Here is a 25,070-nt window from a genome sequence, read left to right as displayed (position 1 = left end):
GGTGCTGACCTAGAGGGCCTGTCCATATTAGGGCTTTATGATTCTGGCTAGGACGGTGGGACGTGGAAGAAGGTAAGGAGCTAGGATGGGGGTTCTAGTCCCAATATTTCTATTCACTGTGTGACCCTAGGCAAGCCACAGACCCACAGACCTTCTTGGAGCCTCAGTTTCTCTGCTAGAAAACCACGAGAATGGATGAATCCATGGGTTTCAAACTATGCCCTATGGATCTCAGAGTTCCCTGGAGCTGCCTCAGAGATGCCGTGGGAGTGATGAGAAGGTAGAGGGAACAGGGCCTCGTGTCCATCCCCCAATTCCAAGACACAGCTGTGCAGCTTCCACATAAGACTTCATTTGGACCAAGGGTACCTGCAGAGAAAGGTATCAAAACCCAGGAAGGATATTTTGTAAGGATAGTTCTGATGTCTGGACTCGAAATTTCATTTCAGAGATGCTGACTGACCTTCATAAATTAACCTTCGTTCATGCCCAGCCTCATTCTGGGTACCACCGGGGACCCAGAGAAATCTAAGCCATGGTCTCTACCCTCGGTCCCCTGAAGAAGACAAAATCATGTCTGATCACAAAGTCTGGTGGCTGTCTTTGGGTTTGGTATAATCCATTACTTAGTATGCATAAAGTGTCCCACTGCTTCCTGGGAGTAACCTGAGAACTGGTCAACCGTAGGGAGTTGGGGCATGGCTGATGGGGCAAAATCCTTTTCTGTATTCTCTGAGGTAGATGGGGGTGATCCCAGAGGAAATGAGAATGGGGAACAGAGGGAAGAACAGCCGCATCAGTGTGAAGGGATGTGAGTAAGGTAATCCTTGGATATGTCCAGCATAATAAGTGACTTTCCTCCAACAGCTGCCACCACCAGGGACAGCTCTCTTCCTGGCAGTACTAGCTGGCTGTGGGGAGAGCTCCACATAGTCCAGAGCACACTACATGCAAAAGGATCTGGGCCAGAGAAGTCTTCATTGGTCCACCAGGCACTGACTTGCAGATGCAGACTCAAGACCTTGAGTTCACCCAGAAATTTCAAGTGTGCAGTGTAACCTGCTAGGGTGGGTCTCAAGGCAGGGGAAACATGCCAAGCCCACCACTGACCCTTCTTGCTGCAGACGTATTTAGAGCAGCTTCTGCAGTCAAGTGCGTGCAGCAGTATAGTGAGCTCCAGGAATTGAAAGAAGGGAGAGATCCTTGGGAGTTGAAACTGACATGGTGTAGTCCAGTTATTTATTTGTGCGTAACAAACTACCTCAAATCTTAATGACTTAAGAACAATAGTTTATTATTATTGTATCTTTCTGTACTCTGGGTCAGTGATTCAGACAGGGAAGAGTGGGGATGGCTTGTCTTTTCTCCATGATGTCCATGGCCTCAGCTGGGATGACTAATGGCTGGGAGCTGAAACTGACCAGGCACCTCTGACCACATGGCCTTTCCACTTGGCTAGCTTGGGCTTTTTTTCTGCATGCATGTCTCGGCACAGCCAAAGTTCTTAAATGGCAGGTCCCAGCTCCAAGAAACCAATGTGGGAGCAGCCAGTGTTTTTATTTGTTTGTTTGTTTGTTTGTTTGGAGACGGAGTCTTCCTCTGTCACCTAGGCTGGAGTGCAGTGGCACGATCTCGGCTCACTGCAAACTCTGCCTCCCGGGTTCAAGCGATTCTCCTGCCTCAGACTCCCGAGTAGCTGGGATTACAGGCACCCGCCATCACACCTGGCTAATTTTTGTATTTTCAGTAGAGATGGCGTTTCACCATGTTGGCCAGGTTGGTCTTGAACTCCTGACCTCAGGTGATCCACCCGCCTTGGCCTCCCAAAGTGCTGGGATTACAGGCATAAGCCACTGTGCCTGGCCTCAGTGTTTTTAAAGACTGGACCTGGAACTGGTATATCTTCACTTCTGCTGGCCACCTGTGGTCAAAGCAGTCACAGACCAGCTGAGATTAAAGGGCTGGGGAAGCACCTCCCCCTCTCAATATGTCAAAGACTTTGTGGCCCTATTTAATGCACTGCCAATTATGTGCTAGTTTCTATTGCTGCTGTAACAAATTATCACACATTCAGCAGCTTAAACCATACCTATTTATCACCTCACAGTTCTGTAGGTTGGAAATCTGGGCATGGCACTGCTCAGCTAGTTCTCTGCTCTGGGATTCACAAAGCCAAAAGCAAGGTGTCATCAGGGCTGTGTTCCTTTCTCAGGGCTCTGGGGAGGCGTCTGCTTGTAGGCTCATTCATGTTGTGGGCAGAATTCAGTTCTATGCCATTGCAGGATCAAGGTCCCCGCTTTTTTGCCATGATTCTGAGCTTCTGAAGGCTGCCCACATCCTCAGTTCCTGGCCTCTTCCCACATCTTCCAAGCCAGCAATGCAGTGTCAAGTCCTCCTTGAACTGTGACTTGCTCTGCTCTGACCTTCTCTTCTGCCTCATCTCTCTGCCCTCCCCTTCCACCACATCTCTCTGATTGACTCTGCTGCCCTCCTCTGCTACTTTTAAGGGCTCATGTGATTATATTTGGGCCACTCAGATAATCCAGGTTAATCTCCCTACTTGAAGGTCAGCTGATTAGTAGCATTAATTTCTTCTGCAAAATCCCTTCTTCACAGCCTACCTAGATTCATATTCAACTGAACAGCCAGGGACAGGAGTCTTGGGGCAGTGTCTTTAGAATCCTGCCTACCACCAATGGCTTCCTAGAGAAGATGGTGCGTAGCCTGAGCTCTGCACAACAGTGAGACCTGGGTGGCGTGGAGGAAAGGATGCCCCAGCGGGGAGGCACAGCACAGGCTAGGACATGAAGGCAGGAATTGTCATGTGTGTTGGAGAAGAGTAAGTTCACTGAAATGCTGCAGAGAGAGTCTGAGGAGGGGGCAGGGGGTGGGCGCCAGGGTCCCCAAATGGGTCCACACTGAAGGAATCAGACTTCAGGGGAGCAGCACTTTTGTCTGGAGGTAACTAACTGGGATTTCATGGACCCCTCTGGCAGACACAGTGGGATTCAGGATGCCCTAAAATTTCATAATAAATGCTATCCATGCATGAATACATGCATTTTTCTAGGGAACTTTCATCATATTCCCCAAAGAACCCATGTCCTACAAAGAGCACAGACCAGCGCTACAATCTGTCTCACCCTTACCCCTCCACTTAGCCAAACTCCAAGTTAGTAACTCCTAGAAGAATCCTTTTGTGACACAAAATAATCCCCTCAACTTCGATGTTACAAATCTGTAGCCAACAGAATTCCAAGCCCCATTTGTTTTTCAGGCTTCTTTCCTCCCTCCATAGGGCCCCTAAGAAGGGACAGATGATTCCACTCATTTTTGGACTTGTTACCTCCCAGGTCTTTCAGGTGCCTGCCTTGGCACAGGCCACACTCAGTGAGAATCGAGGGGGCAGCCTGCTGTCGTATGGTAGGAAGGATGCATGTGTTCCCCATGGGCTTGGACATACCCCTGGTGGCAGAAACTGGGTGAGGGCAGGACAGGAGAGAATAACAGGAGGCCATCCCGAGCTGCATTCTGCATGGCGACCATCAGAGAAGGGGGCAGATGATGGTCCATGTAGTGCCTCAAAAGGACCAACAAAAACACTGTCCCAAACACCAGCCTCTGAGAACCTGACACCCAGGACATCAGCAGTGGGTTACAACAGTGACAGGGACCTAAGACTTTTAGCCCCTTTTTCTACTATTCCTCTATCTCCTTGCTCTGACTCTCAAGGAGCCAGCAGCAGGAGGGCAAGAAAGTAGAAGCGAAGCAAAGGAACAGACCAATCTCGATCTCCAAGCCATGGGTCAGCCCTGAGCTGAAGGAAAGGAAGAAGTTTTCAATTGGATGTGAGCATAAATCTCTGAGGCTGAACTGGCCCTGAAAGTGAGTCCTAATTACTAAGATGAGACTCTTCTTACAACCAACAGTAACCAAAAACTTAGAATCTGTCCAAGACGTTGTCAAGAGACAGGGAAAGGAGGCTTAATAGGAGCATGTTTAAAGAAGTGATTGGAAAAAAGCCATTTCCTATTTGCATCCCATCAAGTTTAACCCCTTTATATTAGTCAGAGTAATTCCCACTAGCCACTCTAATAAGTAGCCCCAATATCTCAGTGGCTTTGTGCAGTAAGGTTGATTTCTCAGTGGCTTTGTGCAGTAAGGTTGATTTCTCAGTGGCTTTGTGCAGTAAGGTTGATTTCTTACTCATATGACCTAGGTCAGGCAGCTTTCCTAGATGTCTCTCTTCTGTGTGGTGACTCAGGGATACAGGTTCCTTTCATCTTGTGGCTCCACCATCTTGCAGCTTCAAAATTATCTTGGCATCACTCAGGCAACGAGGATTGTAGAAAAGCACACCAGATAATTATTCACCTTATTCCAGGTAACATATATACCTTCTGCTCACATCCCATTTGCTGGAGTGAGTCATGTGACCAACCTAAGAGCAAGGGAGGCTGGGAAGTATAAAGAAAAACTCTCAGATGTGAGTGAACACCAACAGCCTTACCATGGTACTCATTGTACTGGTCAAGCAGCCATCAATCATTACATCTTTCCTTCTACTAATTCTTATCAGAGGCCATCTGTGAGCTAGGCCAATGCCTACTACATGAACAAGAGGGTCTCAGACCTTGCTCCTCCTATGCGTATAGTCATGTGGGGTATTAGGTATTGACAATTCAGAGTGATGACTGCCAAGATGGGGAAGTACAGAGTATCATGGAAGCATGGATGAGGAGCACAAAACTCAGGAGTTAGGGGAGGCTTCCTGGAGAAAGTGAGACCTGAAGGATGAAGGGAGTCAGCCAGGTGCAAGGTGACAGGTAGAGAGCATCAAAGAGGCTTCCAGGCAAGAGTTGCAAAGGCCTAGAGACCAGAAAGAGCCTCTGGGGTAGCGTAGCCATCCAGCTGTTTTCCTGGGTGCCCATGAGCCCTTTCTCCCACTAGCTCTGGACCCAGGTGGGTCTTGGCTATGCATAATCCCACTTGGCCCACCCCCACCCCTCCAAGCCGGGCAGTTAGGAAAGGTGGCACATTTCACTTGTGCTGCGTGACCTTGGGCAAGTCAGTAACCCCCTCTGGGCCTTGGCTTCCCATTAGTTGAATAAAGCAGTTGGAAAGTTCCTGAAGGCCCTGTAGCTCAGTAGATGACCTTGTCCAGGTGAGCCCTCTTTTGGGAAATCCTTTGCCCTATTCTAATCCTGCCTCAAGAGCAAAGTAAGGCAAGCTGGGCCATGGAGGGAGAGGGGAAGCCAGTGGGCTGGGGGAGGCAGGGGAGACAGCCTGCTTCTCACCTTTCATCCCGAACCCACCACTAATGAGGCCTGTCTGTGGAGTAATTAGCTGCAATCACAGTGGGGTGCATTAGGCAGACACAGCCTCAGTGCAGCGGCAGCAGCTCTTGGGAAGCAAGAGCCCAGGGCTTTGAACACTGCATTACAACGGAGGATGCGTCCTAATGTCACTTAATTACCCCAGACAGCCTCAGATGTAATCGAGCCTGGATGGGCTGGCGGGAGCAGGCACAGGCGTCCAGAGGAGGCTGATGTGTTTATAATGATGCCACTTTGCAAGACAAATCTGGCCTTGGTGAGCTGAAGATGAGGAGAAAGAGGCGGGGGTGAGAGGGAGGAGGCTGTGGCGGCATCCAAACAAGGGTGCCTTCATTCTCCAAAGCCCTAGGAGATCTTCCAGATTTCTCCAGGCAGCAGGAAACTGGGAGGGGGGCAGGTCTTTTCTTCCCACCCCATCATCCAAGAGGCTGTACAGGTTAAGATTTTCCTCTTTGTTCTTTCATTTCATTCCCTGTGAAAGGTGAATGACAGGAATTGTGAGTGGCAGATAAGGGAGGAGGTCCTGGCAGGTGGGACACTGAAAACCAGACACTGTGAGGGGCCGATGGATGCGCCAAGGGAAGAAGGTGGGGAAGTGCCCACAAGAATGCTGGCTTCCAAAAAAGTCCCATGGACAAGAGGAAGAGCTCTGAGGTACAAATCTGCACACTGAGTTTCAAGGGAGGACCCTCAAGATAGTGCTCCTGCCAATGCATGTGCCTCCAGAGGCCAGAGACCCAGCAATGCAGGCACCTGGGGCCTCTGAAAGGTCCTGAAAGACAGGAATCATGTCTGCCCTGCTCATCTTCATATTCCCAGCACCTAGCACAGTGCCTCAATAAATATTTATTGATTTGAGAAAATGAACAAATGCTACTAACCCACTGATCCCTTTGGGCTGGGTCATTTCTCTCCCTGGACCACAGTGTTGTCATCTGGGAAATGGGGCCAACAATGCCCAGCTCACCTCCCAGGGCTGTGGTGGCAGGTGGCAGGCAAGCTAATGCTCACAAGACCACTTTCTGTGGTGAGGAGCCCCTGGCAGAGGTGAGGGGAGCAACTGCATCTGGTGCCACTCTCTCTCCTGCTTCCTCCATCAAATCCCACAGACCCACCCAGGCTAGACTGACCACCTGGACCAGAAAGAAGTGAAGATCTCAGTGGCCAGGGTTGGGGTGAAACTGCTCTAGGCCTGCAGAGAGGCCAAGAACTCACTCCACCCTTTTCTCTTTCCATTCCTCTCCCCTCTTTGGCCTGACTTATTTCCGAAACACAAGGAATGCAGGCTTCTGGCATCTAGCTGTATTATTTCCAAAACTTCAGGAATGGTTGCCATGGAAGAGAATGTTCTTTGGAGAGGTTTTTCCAAAATACTAATGGGGAGAGGGCGTGGTGATGGGACACCACTCAGGAGGGGACTTGCACTGGGAGTGAGTTCAGAATGCCAAGTGGAATGCAAGATGACAAATGGCATTTGGGCCCATGCCTCTCATAGATAAGCAGACAGACGGATGGGAGGCCCTTGGAGGACAACCGGTCCTCAGCAGGCATGAGGTAAGGCTCAGAGTTTGGGAGTGGAAGGCAGATGGTGTGGGCTGCAGAGTGAGGAGGAAGAGAAGGTGATGACGGATCATCAAGGTTTCTAATACCAGGCAAAAAGTGGGACCCTCCCCTCCCACTCCCCTCCAGGTGAGAACAGTACTGCAGTGATACATCCTGAGGTTACTCTTCTCCCTCTCCTGGACCACTGAGAACCTTTGCAGCAATCTCTGACCTTAGCTAGCTGTGTGACCTTGATCAACTCACTATCCCTTTCTGGGCCTCTATACTTCCACTTGGACAACGAGCTAGCAGGATTGTATGGTTGTTACCACACTTCTAATTTTGACCTTCTGTCTGCCAGTCACAAAGGGGGCTATGGGAGGCACTGGCTTTCCCTGGGGCCTTTGTCACTGAACTCCAGAGCCTACATGCCCCCTCCCCCACAGCCATCACTGTGACCTACAGTGACATTGAGGGACATGTTATTCTCTACCCTGCCCAATGGGCCATGTGCCAACACCTGCCTTTTCCGCATGAGCCATCCGTCACTGTCTTGGTGTGTCGGTGGGAAGACAGCTTCATTAGCTCCTCCCAAGCCATTCATCCCCCAGTGCAGAGACAAATGAGGCCCTCCAACCCCCATCAGCCTGGGAGAGTACAGAGTCCTAAGGGTAGTTTCTAAAGGGGTGCCCTGACGTATCTGTTCTCTGTACGGTTCTGCTGGAGGTCATAGACATTCTCCACAAGGCAGGAGACTCAGCCTCAGCATGGATGCCCAAAAGCTCCATCACCACATGTCACCAAACCTGATGTCCCCACCATTAGAGGGGTCACTGAGGCACTTCAGCCTCTACAAGTCTATTAAAATGCAAACACTTCTGGCAGGAGGAGGAAGAGCATGAGACTGAGATGCTCCTTTCTCTGCTGTGTGAGCTCGGGCAACTGATTTTTCCTTCCTGGGGAAATCTCAGCTTTCCCATCTCTAAAAAAAGGAGTTGGTCTAGTATCTAAAATCATCTCCAAGCCCTTTGATCACTGATATGAGGTTCAACAGGGCAAACGCTGGGATTCTGAGAATGTGCCAGTATATTTGAGGGAAGGTGAGTGCTCTGAGCCTACTTTCCCAGAGGACCTGAGGCCATCAAGCACATGGCTTCAGTTTGTCAGACACAGTCAGATCCGTTAGCAAACACAGCTCTCCCCTTTAAACCATTTGGAACTTCTGGTTACTAGCCATGGCTTTAGGGGCTCTGCCAAGCAGTGGGCAGTGGGCAGAGTGGATGCCAAGGCCTGTTCTTGTGAATTGGCTAATAGGCCTAGGGAGGAGAGATAATTTTCTTTCCAAGAATTTTTTTCTAGACTGTCATGATGTGGTTCTGCCTGCTCAGCTGAGATGAGTTGTCCCTCATCTCATGATGCCCATCTTTGCATGATGCCCACCTCATGCATGATGCCACCTCTGGGCCATTTTTAGTTCCCCATGGGTTTAATGAAGAAAATAGCCACCACTTCTCTACTTGCTTGCCCAGCCCAACAGATGGAAGCTCCTTATTTTTGGAGGGCAGAGGGAGAGGCAACTCACCTGTATGGGAACAGTGTGCAGAGAAACTCTCACATCTCCACTAATCAAGTTGGATCCTCTGCAGTTGAGCTCCAGAGAGAAAACTTTATGAGGCAGTCTGAGCTCTAGAGGGGTGAGTGGGTTGGAAGCTCCCTGAAAGGTCCCTAAAGTTGAAGGTGGGACAGCTGTGACAACCATACAATGAGAGCATTGGGTCAACTCTCATAGGCTCAGAGTAAACAGAGATGGAGGCTTGTGTGTGACCCACCATGTCTTGGCCACTCCATGGAGACATGAGGCAGGATTATCTGTCTACATAAGTGTGACTTTGGCCACCCATGCCAGCTTGGAGTGGGAGCCTCAGAAAGATTCTGTCTCAAAGAGGGGGCCACAAGCCTCAGCTAAGCACTTCTTGGAGTAATCTTCTTTCACTGGCAGCCTTGAAAGAGCAATCATAAGTTTTATTAAAAGAGCTTATTGGGTCAAAATACCACAAGTACTCACCCATGCTCCACACACATGGTCATGAGAAACTGTAAGCCACTGATCACTGATTCGGACTATGGCCCTGGCCCCAGGGAGTCCCTCAAGGGGAGCCATGTAAGACACAGCCATAGAAGACAAAAGAAACTGAAAGCACATTGAGTATAAGGCTATTGTTTTTCAAGGAGGGGCTCAGGTGGTCAGTGCTCCCAGAGATCAGGAAGGGAGACAGTCAGAGGCAGAAGGAGGGCGGTAGGGATGGCAAAGGCTCAGGGGAAGAAAAGAAGAATGTGTATGGGGCCTGAGAGAAGGCTCATCTGGCTGGAATGAGGACAAAGCCAGGAAGTGGAGAGGGGCCAGAGAGGGCCTGCAGGACCTGGCTATAGGATTTGTAGCTCGATCCTACAAGCAGAAGGAATCCCTTGAAGGCTTTTGATAACAGAAAGGGCTAGTGCTTGAGGGCCCTGAGAGAACACCTAATCCAGCCCTTCATTTTAAAGGTGGAAATCCTGAGACCCAGAGTTAGGAAGGAACACACTTAAAGTCATCCAGGCCTTTTAGAACCATGGCAAGGCAGGCAAATTTAAGCCACTGACCACTCCATGCCAGAAGTAATTGTGTTCTGTGGGAAAGAGATGCACCCTGCCACCCCAGCCCTGGGGACAGGGCTTTCAACACCACATAGGCTGTGGACAGCTTCCAGCCACCCAGCTTTCACGTTGGAATCAGACAAGAGGCAGGGTATAGAGGGTTTCAGCACCATTCAAATCGTGGACAGTTCCTGTCCATTGGCTTCCCACCAGAAGGGGGTTTGTAGATGCCTTCAGCACCTCGCAAAGCCATGGACAGCTCCTGGCCACTCAGTTTCCCCAGTGGGGAGCCCAAGCCGGGGATGAGAAAGCAGTGGGGAGAGGGGCTGGTGTGCTGACTTCTATTATCGGGGGCCCAGATGCAAAATGAATGCCTGTTATATTTATCCTTGTCATCACTAATAATAAGTGGCCTGATTTGTCAAGCGGGGATAGATCCAAAGATGCCAATTAAGAAGAGAGAAAAGCCCAGCTGCATTGTATTTATCTGCTGTACAGATGCATGATGACAAAAAACAGTCCAGATCTTGGGACCTCCATGCCTCAACCCCTACCCCCCTCCCACCTTCTTTCAACCTCACTTCCCCTGCCTCATCTGCCTCCTCTTCGTCTCTTCTGCCTCCCACTCTCTCTTTTCCCTCATGTCTTGTCCCCACATTTTACTGCACTTTCACCTCTCTTCGAATCCTTTATTTTATTCTCTCCTCCATCTTTTCTCTTTCTCCCTTCAACTCTCACCCCTCCCTCTCTCCTGGACCACTGGATTACTTACCATTCACTCTTACTCTTTGGTTTACCAATATCCCCTCTTTACCTCCCCCACTACATCCCTGTATACTCCCCTCCCAGGTCCCTCTCCTCCAAACCTCTGGATGCTATGACCCTTGTCTTCCGAACTGGCTTCTTCTCATAATCTCAGTTCACAAAGCATATTCTAGATTCAGAGGGTTAAATGGATGTGAACTACTGAAGGAAAACTAGAAAAGCCATAAATACGAAGGTTTTTACTTAAACTGCAAGCAAGCAGAGCCAATTTTTTAGAGGTTTTAGCTTTGAAAACTAAAATAAGATCTTAGGAGGACAGTTTGACTGGGTCTCTGAATCTAGATTAAAATCTGAACCTATGCAAAAACTTCTCAATACTGCCATCCCTGGCCCTGAACCAATCATGTCTGAGCCCTGAGGTCACCAGAGCAGGCCTTTTTCAGGTAGCAGAGGGGTTCTAAATAGCAGCAAGAATCTTCATTCTATATCTTAGGTCTCTCCAATCAAGAAGTCACAGAGAAATGCCCCCAAAATAAAAATAGCCCCACAAAGCCATTGTACTCTAAGTGGGGTTCAGGAAGGATGTGAAGACTTATCCATTTGGTGTCTTTTATGGGGTTAAGGAGAAGGTGACAATGCATCATCCTGGTGGTCTCCACTCACTATCATTATGAGAGATTATTGTCCTCTTGTGGAGGACACATCCCACCCAGACACCCCAAGCTGGGGTATGCATCTTTTCCTGTCTCTGCTCCACTAAGGCCATGACTTTCACTCTCTGGGTGATAGTGAAAATGGATTTGGGGATTCTGAGTCCAAAGCTGCTTGTATAAGCAGAGGTCCCCTCTTTTTGGACCTCCAGCCCCAAACCCACAACCTGTCCAGCACACAGTGACTTCACATTGCAGGACACCAAGGCTGACCATTGAGATGGGGTGAGGTTGCATTCAGTCTGGCTGAGGTGAAGGGCTAGAGAGCAGGCCAGTCTATGGCCAGGAAGAAAAGAAAGCCACATGACCTCTGAGAGACCACTGGTCTTGCCAACCTGGCCAGAACCAGCTTCCCTGGACTTCACCAACTGGGTGTGGACAGGAGGCCCTTAAGCCACATCCTGAAATGTACCTGCATGCATAGGGAAATGAGAAAAACTGCTCCAAACTGGTCAGAATGCTTCTCAGGTAACCACCTCACTTCCTGGTTGAATAACTGCCAATCTCATCGTCCTCTGCCTTTCCTCCATCCCCAGGGGTCAGCTGAGAGCATCCCTCACTGATGTCCCTGAGCAAGAACTTTAGGCATTCCTCCAAGGTCCAAGGTTCCCCAGGCACTCTTTCTTCTTCCCAGGCTGCCTGCACCAGAGGCTAAGCCTGAGCCATCCTTGCAGTGGCATGATGACATGTAAGGCTTCTCTAGTGGCCGTGGTTTCTTAGGCACTTTGGAAGCCCCCAGGGCACAGGAATCAAGTCACCTGGCTCTAGTCCCAACTCTGGATGCTAATTTGTAGTTTTCAAAGTAGTTCCACATTCATGATCTTTTTTTTCATGATCTTATGTGATCCTCACAACAGCCCTAGGAAGAGACCAAGATGATGTGGTTTTATCTCCACATTTCAGACAAGGAACTTGACATTCATTTTAGAGCCCGAATTAGAATTCAGACTCCTTGGCCAAGTATGGTGGCTCACGCCTACAATCCCAACACTTTGGGAGGCCAAGGCATGAGGATCACTTGAGGCCAGAAGTTCAAGACCAGCCTGGGCAACATAGCAGGATACTATCTGTATGAAAAATAAAATTAATAAAATTAAATAAGATTCCAGACTCCTTGCAACATAGCAAGACACTGTCTCTACAAAACAAAATAAAATAAAAATTAAATAAGAACCCAGACTCCTTGTTCAATGTTCCTTCTTCTGCTCCATATCTTCAGAGATTATTTCAAGGATAGTCTTGAGATCATGCAATAATCACTAGATAATGTCTGAAGCTGATCTTGAGTTCTCGAGGAGACAGGTGTCATAGACAAAGAAATGATTGTCACAACCAGTACCTATGAGCAGAGACATATAAAGTCACTTGCTGCCAGTTCAATTTATGCTCACAAAGTCCAGAAATGCTACATGAGCCTGTTTAACACCTCCAAGATCCAGGAATGGCCTTATCGGCCAGGAACTGCCTACTCCATTTTTCTCATTATATTATATTATATTATATTATATTATATTATATTATATTATATTGTATTATATCATATCATATCATATCATATCATGTCATATCATATCATATCATATTATTATTTTCTTGAGACAGTCTCGCTCTGTTGCCCAGGCTGGAGTGCAGTGGCATGATCTCAGCTCACTGCAATCTCCACCTCCTGGATTCAAGCAATCCTCCTGCCTCAGCCTCCTGAGAAGTTGGGACCAGAGGCATGCACCATCACACCTGGCTAATTTTTGTGTATTCAGTAGACACAGGGTTTTACTATGTGGTCAGAATGGTCTTGAACTCCTGACCTCAGGTGATCTGCCTCAGCCTCCCAAAGTTCTGAGATTACAGCTGTGAGCAACCACACCCGGCCGCCTGTTTACCTCCTAATGACAAAGTGGGCCACTGAAATTTACTCTGGGCTGGTAAGTTGGCACTGTTTTCTACAAGCCTGCATCTTGCTCCTCCCTTTTTTACCTATCATTGGAATAATAAAATCATAATTATAATAAACGTTCATTGGGCACATAATGTATTCAAGGCACTGGGCTAAATACTTTACAGACATCATTTCATTTATTGATCACAACAATCCCACAGCGTGGGTAGTATTATCTCCCCTTTTTCAGAGGAGAAGACTCAAGTTCAAGGATAATAAGTAACTTGCTCAAGGACGTAGCTTGAAAGTGGCAATCAGCACTTGAACTCAGATCTGTATTTGTCAAGTGCTGGAGCTTAGGACCAAATTCTTTGCACCCTCCTGTCTTAAGGTCTGGCCCCCAGACTAAGGCCTTGGCGACGGTGCAGATGGAGGCAATTCTTCCACCAGCAGCAGACCTCAGAGTCCACCCAACTAGACTTGGCAGAAGCTGAGCAGCGCTCTACCTTCCTTTCTGGGACGTTCTCACAGCTCAGCCACTGTAGCAGACACTGTTGGTTCTCCACCTATATCCCCTCTTCCTTCCCATTTCAGGGCACACTGGCCCAATCGCCAACTGCCAACATCTTTATTTCCTTGCCTAAGGACGTTGACTGCTGGGTCCTCTTTGCTGAAGAGAAGGCCAGAAACATCAGGGATGCCTCCTCGGAGCAGCCTTCAAGCAATGGCTGGTGAGACTTGCTACATAAACCCCCCTGCTCCCTCACTCCTTGGGTGGGTGCATGTGCCATGCCAGCTCTCAGGTTCCCCAGCAGGACTGGGCTTCACTCACCCACCACGGGAGCTAGCTCGGTAGTGCCCCTCCTGCCTTCCTGCTCTCCCTACAGTGTTTCCCGCACTTAAATGCGTCTCAGGATTGGCTTCTGGCGGAACCCAAACTAAATCTCCCTCTTCCTACTCTCAGCAGCATCCCCCGGGGAGGCCACCGGATGAAGTTCAGACTCTAAGTTGGAGTGCAATGCCCCACGTGCTCTAGCCCTCGCCCACCTCACTTCTGGATACCCTTCTTCCCACACTTGCAAGACTCTCCTCACACCACTCACCCTACCTGAAGGCCCACCCCACAACCCCATCCCCTCCACTTGGTGAATATTACTCACCTTTCAAGACTCAGCTCCATAGCTACTTCCTCTAGGAATTCATTTCTGACCACCCTCCCTCAGTGAAAGGTAATGATTCCTGCCAGGGAGCCCTAGGTAACCTGAACTTGCCCCCTGCACAATGGGGTGCATGTGCTATCCCCATCCCTGTGAACCATCGTGGGGCTTACTGTTCATAGGGCCACCTCTCCCACTCAGTGGTGAGCCCCTTGAGGGCAGGGGACAGCCTGATCCATCTCCCAGCTGTCAGGCCAGCTCCCTAATAAATGTGTCCTGAATGAATGACGGTGTCTCTGAGATGAGAGGAGGAAGGGCAGGCAGGAGGCTGTTGGGGCAGGGGGCTGCTGGAACTCATGGTGCAGGGTGTGTTTGGTCCCATCGTGGTCTCAGAACCTGTCCTCCCATGCCCCAGGAGCTCAGCAGTTGGGCCTGTTGAATCCAATGGGCGCTCTATTCTCTTCCTTTCTCTCAGCTCTGCCTGCCCTGGTCAATGAGCCTACACCTAACGCAGGGTCTCCCTTGTACCGGCCCCATCCCAGGTGATCAGTGGAGATAAGCTGATATTCTGGAAAGAGCACCAACCCGAGTTTAAATTCCACTGACTACGGGTCCTTGAGCAAATTAAATGGCCTCTGTTTTCTCATCTGAACCTCAGTTTCCCCAAATATAATGGGTGATAATTGACTATCTCCCTCACAGGGAAGCCATAGGCATTTGAGATGATAACCATGGAGGGCCTGGCACATCTACTAGAAGATGAGTTGTGCAGGACATGGGAGGTGTGGAACACATTGGGCATTGAAATTTGTCCATTTCAGCCCAGTCCTCCATTTCACAGATGGGAAGCCAGGCCCAGAGAGCAGTTACCTTCCCAAGGTCATGGACACTGTCAGGGACAGGCCTGCAGGTCTGAGCTGCTTGGTTGTGTTTGTTCCACTGCACCAAGTGGCTGATTTGCAGCCATTGTTGTTTAGCTAAAAATAGTTTAAAATATCTTCTTCCCTCTTCCCCATGGTGGTCCTTGTGCAGAGTTCACCAACAACTCCCCATTCACTACCCTACCCTGGCAAGCCTGCCCCACACCTGGCTGCCCATACCTGCACACACCTCACCTTCATCAGCAAAGATCTATCCACTCCCCAAGTTGTGGATCTCCAGGGCTGCAAGGCTGAGGGCACTGAGAGAGGCTGGGGACTTGTGGAGTTGTGGATCCACCTGCCCTCTCTCTCCCACCATCCCCACCCATGACCCCAAGATCACTCAGCAAGAAGGCCAGACAGACCTGGAGACCAGCTGGGGGGCAGAGGACCCCTTATTCCCTTAGCAAATGTTTGTTGCCCTCCTGTGAAGCTCCAAGCTCTGTGCTAAGCTTTGTGGAGGCAGAGCTAAAACAGTCACTATATGCACCCCAAGATATTCAGGTTTAGGGTAGGTGAAGAGACAAAGCAAGCAAAGAATGAGCTCTTTATGTGAGAGCCAACACTCCTCAAGGCAAACACCAAGAACTGTGGGAATGGGGGCAGCAGGAGTGGGTGGGCACTGGCCTGGGGACACTTCTTCAGGGCTCACAAAATCCTGAGCATCATGGGGCCTGGCAGCAAACCCCAGATCCCCCAGAAAATGCCTGTTATCGGATCAACTTGCAGAGGGAAGCCCAACTTGGTGAGAAGAAAGTAGGGGACCATCCTCTCCCCTCCCCGAACTCTCCCTTCTCCCATCCCCCACAGCCCCAGCTCCTGCCCCTCCGCCTCTCACACCATCCTATTAATAACTTGTGATACCATTAGCTTTTGCTGTCACCAGCAATGACAACTCAGAAGCCCCCGAGAGCTGTCTGCAAGGACACAATAAACGAGAACTCTTAATTAACACCTCCCTTAACTAAATAAATTAATTTTATGCACTTGTGATGTCAGCAATGTGACTTGCCAATGACCGAGGCCACTCGGACAGACTTGGCAAGGGCTGCAGGGCAGGCTCAGCGGGGTGTTAAGCTCTGCGGGGTGTCAGTGGACAGCAGGGCATGGGCGTGAGCGCCAGCCTAGCCTGGCGATGGCATCCCAGGCAGGACAGCCGGGCGGCTGCATGCGGAGCTCCAGAGGGGCAGTCTGGGGACTCAGGGCCTTTCCCAGCTTTGCCTCTACCTCCTGAGTGGCATTAGGCAAGCTTCCTCCCGGGGCCTCTGTTTTTCTCATCTATAACATGGGCATCCTCTCTTGTCATGCCTGCTTCTCAGGGCTGTGGAGAGCATGAGAAGATGCAGGGTAGGAAAGGGGTTATAAACTATAGAGTGTCGTGCATGTGTGAGAAATGCTGATGACACCACCCTCCAGCTGCTAGTCAGTGCTAGCTGGGCAATTCTGTTCTTCCCCTGACAACACACAGACAGAGTGAAATGGCCCCTGGGTCCCTGGGCAGCCCTGAACTTCCCCAAGGACAACTTGGGGACAGGAGGACTTCTTCAAGGTCATCACCCTCAGAAAGCCTTGGTTATCCACCCACTCAGCTTATGTGCTCAGAGCAAATGAGGCCAGGACAGTCAGCCATTCCCAGTGCTCCTATTGGACAGAATCTGCACTGGCCCCAGGTTGACACTGGCCCTGACCTGGAGAGATCTCTGGTCCAGCCCTGAGTTGAGGTCCTGAAGCCAACCCCAGCTGTGCCTAGCCTTGACCAACTTCTTCATTCAGGATCCGCGTGAGCCCCCAGCCATTGCCTGAGCCAGCCCCTGACCTCAACCCCTGGCCAAGCCCCAACCCAGCCCTCCCTGTCACCCTTCAGTTCCAATGCCAGTCCACATGCCCCCACCCCAACCAAGCCTAGGACAGCCCCCTCCTCCCACTCAAAACTACACTGTGCTCCAAACCGTGTCAGCCTTGCCTTGGGAAAAAGAGAGAGACCCCAGTGTCCCCAGCAGTTTATACTGTGGACACCTTCCACAAACCGCAGAGCCCTGCTGCCCACACTATCCCCTCAGCACATGCCTGTCATTAGCCATTCTTCCCAGTTGGCACTATTTTCAGGCATCTGCACACAGAGACATCTAGCAACTCACCAAAAGCCACACAGCATAGCTGTGACTGGGCGAGGACTGAGATGGCCACCAAAAGATTCCTAATTCACTCACTCAGCCATTCAGTCACTAAACAAACATGCACTGAGTACCCACATCCATGCCAGGCCCTCGGGGTCAGTTATTGGAAAACAGACATGGCCCCTGCTCTCAAGGGGCTCACAGGCTGGGCAAAGATGAGACTTGTTCCCTGTAACTGCACCAAACTTCTTGCAGTTGCTGCCTCATTCCCTCCCCAACACACACACACACACACACACACACACACACACACTCCACCCTCCAGGCTGGCAAAGTGGAGACACACTTGAAATTAGCGTAATGGGCTTGTGGGGGTGGAGGGAGGCCCAGGATCTCTCTGTCCATCTGTGATGCTACCAGGAAAGAGGCCCTTGTTGGTGGCTGTGGGAACACGCAGTGCTGCATCAGTAATTGGGTCCATGTGGGCAGGGGATGAGCAATGATGTCCCCATGTCCCCAAGCACACAGGGTGACTTGCAGTGACCCTGCCTAAAGCCCATATCTCCACAGCCATGATGGAGTAGCAGGCAGCAGCCACTGGGCTGAGGCTGCAGGAGACCTGCCCACCAGGCCTTCCCATGTGTGAGGGCTCTGCACAGGGCAGGATGTCAGGGAGGCTGAGGACAGAAGCCCAGGGGCTGTCCCCAGCTTCTAACATCAGCGGGTCATAGAACTTCCTGCCTCAGCTTCTTGAAATCATGGCATCCTTGACCTCAGGTACCCCTTCCATTGTGCTCTGGCTCTCCCAACTTCTTAGAAGTCTCCTCAACTCCTGGCCCCTTCTGCAGAGGAGGTGGGAGGCAGTGAAATCACGGCATGAAGAGGTGGCGGACCTGAGCTCCAACCCCTATGCTGCAGGAGCAGCTGTGTGACCTTAGGCAGGTCGCCCAGCCTCATGCACCACCTCAGTGTCTCATCTAAGAAACAAGGCTGTGGGAGCCCTTCCCACAGGGTGGTGGTGACATCAGACTGCCACTGTGCTTGGCTCAAGGCTGGAGGCACAGAAGGTACCCAGCCAACGGGAGTTCCTTCATCTTATCTCACCTGCCACAGAGCCAGTCTCCCAGCACACAGCCCCAAAGCAGCCCCCCAAGTGAGAAGTGCCTTGGGGGTATCTACTGTTCTTTGCTCACCACCCCTCCACAGCCTCCTGTTGGGTGGTCTTCAACTTCTACTTTCCCTCCCCCACGCCCTGACATCTGCCTCCTGCTCCCCATCCCTCACACAGAGCTCTCCTGATGCCTTGAGGCCTCCAGTGCCTCCATTCACAAGGAACTCCAATGGTACAGCCCTAATCTGTGTTCCTTCTTCTGGGCCTCCATATTTTGGAAGCTGGGACTGTTGACCTAAATGTGTCCAAAGAAATGACTTCCTAATGGTGGAATTACGGATATCAGGCATCTTGGTAGGAGGGAGCTTTGAGGATGAGAGCCTTCTTAACACCTCTCCAGTCACACCACATGGCTCCCCTTCAGGGTAACAGTCTTCCTACACAGAGATCAGTGGTTCTGGAATAAAGCCAACAGCTGCCGCCTAGCCCTGAGCATGCTTTGGAACCCACAGCCTGCTCTTGGACAGGAAGGTTCAGCCACAGCAGCCAGGACAGCTGCTGCTTTAAGAACAACTCCTGAGCCCAGAGAAGCATGAAGTGGAGGGGATTGATTTTTAGGTCCTCCTGGAGACTGGGATCCAAAATCAATCCGGCAATTAATAGGCAAGGTGTGAAATGGCTCTGGTTTCAGGCTCCCAGTGTCCCTGGTTGTCTTCCCCAGAGAAGGGGCCCTGCTGCCTCTGTGCATCCTTCCACCCCCCCATGTTCTGCGGCTCTGGTGACAGCTCCTGAGAAGTCCAGCTGGCTGGCCCTCTTCCACGGCCTTGTCACCTGGACAGGGCCACAGGATAAGCTTGGCCAGCTGGCAGGGCTGGGAAGAGGGAGCAGGCAGCCTGGGTTAGTGGCCAGGGAAGGGAAAGCCAATAGGGGCCCTTTCAAGACCCTCCATCTCCACCCCTACGTCGCAGGTAAGAAGCAGGACATGGCGGGGGCTTCTAGGGACTCTAAATTTCCAGAGGGCCAGCACCATGGGGGCAAATAACTGTCCATCCTATGCCCTCCAACCACTCTGCTGACCGAGCCTGGTGGACAGGCCCTCCCCCATTGCACAGACAGGCTGCTTGAGCTCCTAAGAATGTGTCCATCCAAGGGCCAAGTGAGTGGAATGGCCCCCAGATGCTCAGAACAGAACTGGACATGGGCTATGAGCCCTTAAGAGAAGGTTTCTTGGAGAGGTAGGGACTCAGCTGAGTGATTGGGGTGAAACCCAGAAAGGCAAAAAGGAGAAAAGTGGCATGCCCAGTGAGGGATGAGTATGTGCCAAGGTCAGGGGATAAGATAAACAGGTCACAGGACAGTGCGTGACAGTAGGGGGACAGAATGGCCCAGCTCAAGGGCTGGAGCACAGTAGCCTTCAAGGTGTGGGCAGCTGATGTCAGCAGCCAACTCCCGTCCACCTTGCATGCCATGCTGGGGTCACCCCAGACCCACTGATCTACATCTCTTCCTCGTTCTCCAAGAAGCCCCTCTCTCCGGCCAATGGGCCAGCTGTCAATAGCTACATTTACAATCTCCATTATATCTCCATTACCCAAATTTCTTTTCCTCATTTTTCTTACTAAAAGACAGTCTTTAAAAAGGAGTCCCTGAGCTCAGCCCTTTTCCAGCCTCGTTAATTTCATGCCCCACCTCATTTGTTCCAAGGACCTACTTTCCCCTCGCCCGCTGCTGCCTTCCTCCCGCCAGCTATATTCGGATCTCTGCTCCGTCCTCCGTAACCTTGTGTTACGTTACCGCTCAGAGTTCTGCGGGTGTTTTTCTCTGCCAAGGAGCTCTGGACTCAAAGGAACCGCAGAGATTGTCTGTTCACATCCAACCCCCTCCTCATGCCTGAAACTGGAATCCCTTTTCCAGCCCAAGGTTATCTGGTCTCAGTTGCACTCCTGCAAGGACAGGCTGCTGCTCACTGCAGGGCAGCTTTAACTGAGACCAACTTCTTCCAGAAAGGCAGAACCAATCTGCCACTGATTGCCGTTTCCTCTGTGTGTTTTGTCTGAGTCAAGTCTCACAGACAATACTATCAGCCCCCAGCTGCAGGGCTCAGTCATCCCTTTCTTAGAAATCCCTTGGACTAAATGTCCTTTGGTTACCTTGGATGTGCAAGACATGTGACAAAGCACCATCCCTTTCTCACACTGCTGCTGGTGCTGAGACACTCACTCCTGCCCCGGTGCCTCCAGCAGCCACTGGGGAAGAGTGGCAACCTAGAAACTTCTCCTCATTTGAGCTGAAAATCACCTCTTGGCCCTCCCCACCCTCTGGAGCTAGCTCGGCCTTCAGGAATCACCTGGCGCAAGTGGAATTCTCCTTCCTCCAGACAGACATTCACACCTGGAGAATTCCATCATGTTCCTCCCAAGTCCTGCCCTGGCCTGGCTCTGCAGCCCAGGCACCACCCACTCCTCTCCAAAAGACACGGGGCAGTTCACCAACATTTATCCAAGGGTAGGGTCCCTCACTCGGGCTGAGGTCTGTGCACAGCCAGACCGATGTCAACAGTTAACGCAACGCAAACCTGCACAGGACTTTGGCAGCTGCTCACACTGTTAGTTCCTGTGAAGTCAACAAACGTTCCCAAGTAGATTTTGCACAAACTTCCCTCAAGTTGAGACATTGGCCCTTCATACCTAGCTGGCAGACTTCACATTTCTCTCTGTTCAATCCCACTTCTTCATTTCACTCAGGAGTCCCAGCCTACAGAAATTCTTTGGGGACCTGTTGTGGCTTCTGTTGGGTGGGCTGTCCCTCTCAGCCTGGTGACATGCCCAGACTGGATCATCAGAGGCTGTCTCTAGCAGGGTAATTGTGAGGAGAGAACCCTGGGGCCCCTGGAAACATATTGTCACCCCAACCCCGCCCAACCACCTTGGCTTGCCAGTGGAAGGAGTTTACTGTGGTTCTGCAGTTTCATAAACTGGTTTGGCGGAGCGGGAGTGTGGGGGTTGGCAAACAAGGACCCCAGCCCCTCAGCACAACACCCAAGTGAACCAAGGCCTCTGAGTCTGATCCCAACCTGCTCCTGCCCACAGGTCCAGCAGGAGGTGCCAGGAGCGCAGGAAGCAGGTGGAAAAGCTGGGGGCATAGACAACTTTGAGGGTACAGAGAGGCCACGAGGGACCAAGGTCTGGGGGATCAACTGTTCCTGGCTCCCAGGGAGATATAACCCCCAAATGAGTGCCCAGACCTCAACAGAAGCTGTCTCTCCTCCTCCTTCTGGTTCTTGCTGGGTGAGGGCCCCACCCACTCCCAATTGGAATGGAGGCAGTGGGTGGTCCTCATAGATCATAGACAGAAGCCCCCCCAAACACTCCATAGAAATCAAGGGCCTGGGACTCAAAACATGTTTTAAGCAGTCATTTCCCATGAGACTTGCCCAACACCCCAAACTGCAACAGCCATCCTTCGACTCCCACACTGTCCCTAATTTTCTGGAAGCAGAGCAAAGGGAGCCCCCTGAGGAATGGGCTGCTGGATCCTCAGATCGATTTGGGATCTCTCAGTAGGGCCTCACCCAGGACTTCACCTCTCACTCACCTGCCCACCTGCGGATGCCGGAAACTCTCCCATCAGCCACGGGCTCCTTCGGGCTAAGGCTCCTAGTTAAAGGGCAGATGCTGTGCAAGGGCAGGTCAACCTACAGAGCCCAGGCCTAGCAAAGCCAACATGCCACTCCACCAAGACCCTGCCTCTCAGGGCCAGACTCACTCAAGACCCACCTTCTCCCAGCAACTGTGGAGGGTCATCTCTGTTCTGCAGCTTCCTTGAGGGAGAAGCCCTGGGTCTGCATCCTGGACGGGCACCCAGGTCACCCCCTCGCCTTCAGTGCTGGTGAATGATGAAGCCATGGTCATTCCTTTCCCTCCCCAGCCCCATCCATCAACAAATAGGCACTTGGGCTAAACCATGATTCTTCATTTCAATTCCCATGACCGTGGGAGGCAGGGGCAGAGCAGAATCACTATGCCCAGTTTACAGATAAGGAATTAGGATCAGAGATGGAAGCAACCTGTGGTCACCCAGAGAGAGAGTGGAGAGCCCAGGCAGGGGTGTCTCCCACACCCTGGTCCAGGGCATTCCACCCTAACTCCCACCGCCCTCCCTCTGGTTCTGTCCAGACCATGCCGACCCCACAGGGTTCCCCAGGAGAGGCAGGCATGAGCATCGCCACTCACTCTTCTCACTGCTCACCTTGGGCATGCAAAGCATTCAGGTGTCAGGGCCCTTTCTCACTCATGAACATCCAAAGAGGCCTATGCCTGCTGTGTCTACACCCTCACCCCTGCAATCAGGCGATGCCCTACCACACCATAGAAGCTGCTCTCACCACGTCACCTTCAGCCTCCCAATTGTCACTCTGGACTCTTTCACAGCTGCTGCCCACTCCCCTTGGTTTTGGGACACACAGCCCCATTCCAGCCCTGCTCCAACTCTTGTCCCAGTCCCAAGTGGCTCTTGCCCCTGAGCTTCTCCTGCAATGCAAACCTTCTACAGATTTGCATCGTTGGCCTGCAAATCCCTCCTCCTCCTCTCCTCCTCCTCCTCTCTCCACGGTCGCTCTGATCCATTCACCCCATGGCTTCTGAGACTTCTCTAGGTGGACCATTCTTCAGCCCACATTTCTAGCATTCCCTGAGCTACGAACAGAACATTCACCACACTTTAAAATCCTGCTTCTCCTTCAAGACCAAGTCCCAACTTCTCCTCTTCCAGAAAGCCTTGCACAACATCCCCATGTACTGCCATGTCACTCAGGGTGTCATGTCCTCTTCTAGCTGTGATGGTCCTACCCACACCTGCCAGATGGCACTGATTGGATGGGGAAATGATCCTCCATAGGCAGCCAGGCCCATCATGTGAACTGGCACTCAGGGCTCTGCTCCATGGGCAATAGGCCATCAGATAGGGCTATGGACAGAACTAGAGCAAGAGGGCCAGGCACACTGGCTCATGCCCGTAATCGCAGCACTTTGGGAGGCTGAGGTGGGAAGATCGCTTAAGAACAGGAGTTCAAGACCAGCCTGGGCAACACAGTGAGACCCCATCTCTACAAAAAGAAAAGCTAGAGCAAGAGGCCATAGGAGGGTGGAGGACAGAGCAGACAAGCAGAAGGAGAGTCAGAGATCCCGGAGGTGGGGCAGGAAAGAGGCAGAGAGGCGGCAGGGAGGAGTCCAGAGCTGCCTGGCTCCTGGCTCCATCTCTCCTCCCAATAAACTTCGTTATCTTAAGGCCACCTGATGAACCTCTGGAATTACTGAGTAAAGGGTTCCAGCACCCCAAACAGATGAATGCCTTTCCTCCTGCGGGCTCCTCCACAAACACAGAACCCTTGGGGTTTCCTCCCACCACTGCCCCAGGGCCCTCTGTGGGATGAGAGCGCTCAGGAAACTGGCAGCCTGAAACACCAGCAACCTGGAAGGCCATGCTGCACAGGCCTTCATGGGCTCATGGCCCAGCGCCGGGGCCCATCAGGGTTAGCTGCTGTGGCCAGAATCCAGTCTCCTGTCACAGGAGCCCCTCCCACCTCACCCCAAGTGCACATAGGAGTCCGGCCAGTTGAGGCCCAGTCACGGCTTGGAGTGAGGCTGCAGATCTCTCTGGCATGTTGGGGCAGGAAAAAGCCTGGGAAGGGTGGCCTGGCCAGCATCCGTGGTTGACAAAGAAGGAAACTGAGGACCAGGGAGGGTGGCTGAGGCCAAGGGTGGAGAGGGTCGGGCGGGGCCGGCACAGCCCTGTCTCCTGAAGGAGGCTCTGCTGTTTCTAGTGCATCTCACAGCCTCTCTGGGGAGATCTAGTTTCCTTCCTGGTTTTACGCAACCTTGGGCCAGTCACCTTTGCTCTCCCTGCTTCATTTCCTCCTGCATTTTAAAGAGGCCTAAAGCTCGGCATCGGGGATGTGGAGTGGTGAGAGCTGAGCCGCTGCCCGGAACCAGGCTGTGGTAGGGGCACAAGGCCAGGTGACCTTTCAGGCACTGTCAGGTGACCAGCACCCTGGAGGGCTAGACAGAGGGAGACCAGAGCCTGGGGCCTGGACCGAGCGATCAGCTCAGGACTCCTCGAGTACAGGGAGGGCTTCAGTGCCCGGTTGGCCTGCCCCTCTGCCAATCCCGCAGGTGCTCCCAAGCAAACCTCTCCTTTTTCTTCTTAACATGATCTCCTGCTGTCACTCCATCGCCTTCCCTCCCAGGTAGTTCTGGGGCTGGGGGTATATGTGAGTGTGTGAGCATGTGAAGGTGTGTGGGGCATATGAAGGTGTATATGTTGGGGGTGGAGGCAGGGGCTGTGTGAAGATGGGGAGTCTGAAGGTGTACGCTGTTGGAAGGTGTGTGTGCAAGTGTGCATACTTGGGCATGGCAGCCATGAGGGAATCTGTAGATGGCTCAGGGGACATGTGAGGAAGAGCGAAGCTGGAAGTACAGCTCCTGGAGAGCTAGGCACCAACTAGCCCTGTGAGCAGGTTTCATGGTAAGAGTCAGTACCTGCATCCATCCGAGGTGCCAGCACTGCAGGGCCTGCTGCCTGAGCCACAGCAATTGGCAGGAATGACACCAAGGCTCATCGCTGGCCTGCCCAGGTCAGTGGGGGGTTAGCATGGGGCCCCAGCTTCATGGCTCCTGGACTGAGGCTACCCCTGCCCTGTGCCATCTGCTCCACACCCCAGGCTCTGCTGGTTACAGGCAGCACCAGGGCTGAAGCTCAGCTATGGTGAACTTTGGGACCCTCATTCAGCCACCCTGTGAGGACTGAGGACTGAGGGCTGAAGGCGCAGCTCTGTGTGTGCCCTCCATAGGCCATGAGCAGGCAGAGGCTCTCGCCTGAGCCCACCCCTCCTGCCAGCCCTCTAC

The 25,070-nt window shown here is 51.8% G+C and overlaps 1 long non-coding RNA gene across 1 annotated transcript; it reads right to left on the bottom strand.

The window, feature by feature from the left end:
• Positions 1–4,379: 4,379 nt before the first annotated feature.
• LOC129480220 (uncharacterized) lies at positions 4,380–20,983 on the bottom strand. Its single transcript, XR_008656942.1, has 3 exons — positions 20,856–20,983; positions 5,477–5,808; positions 4,380–4,457 (listed from the first exon to the last, which is right to left on the bottom strand). It is a non-coding gene; the product is annotated as an uncharacterized lncRNA (long non-coding RNA).
• Positions 20,984–25,070: the final 4,087 nt, after the last annotated feature.

This window comes from Symphalangus syndactylus, chromosome 4, assembly GCF_028878055.3.
Source record: "Symphalangus syndactylus isolate Jambi chromosome 4, NHGRI_mSymSyn1-v2.1_pri, whole genome shotgun sequence".
NCBI lineage: Eukaryota > Metazoa > Chordata > Mammalia > Primates > Hylobatidae > Symphalangus > Symphalangus syndactylus.
This window is presented reverse-complemented; position numbering and strand designations above follow the sequence as displayed.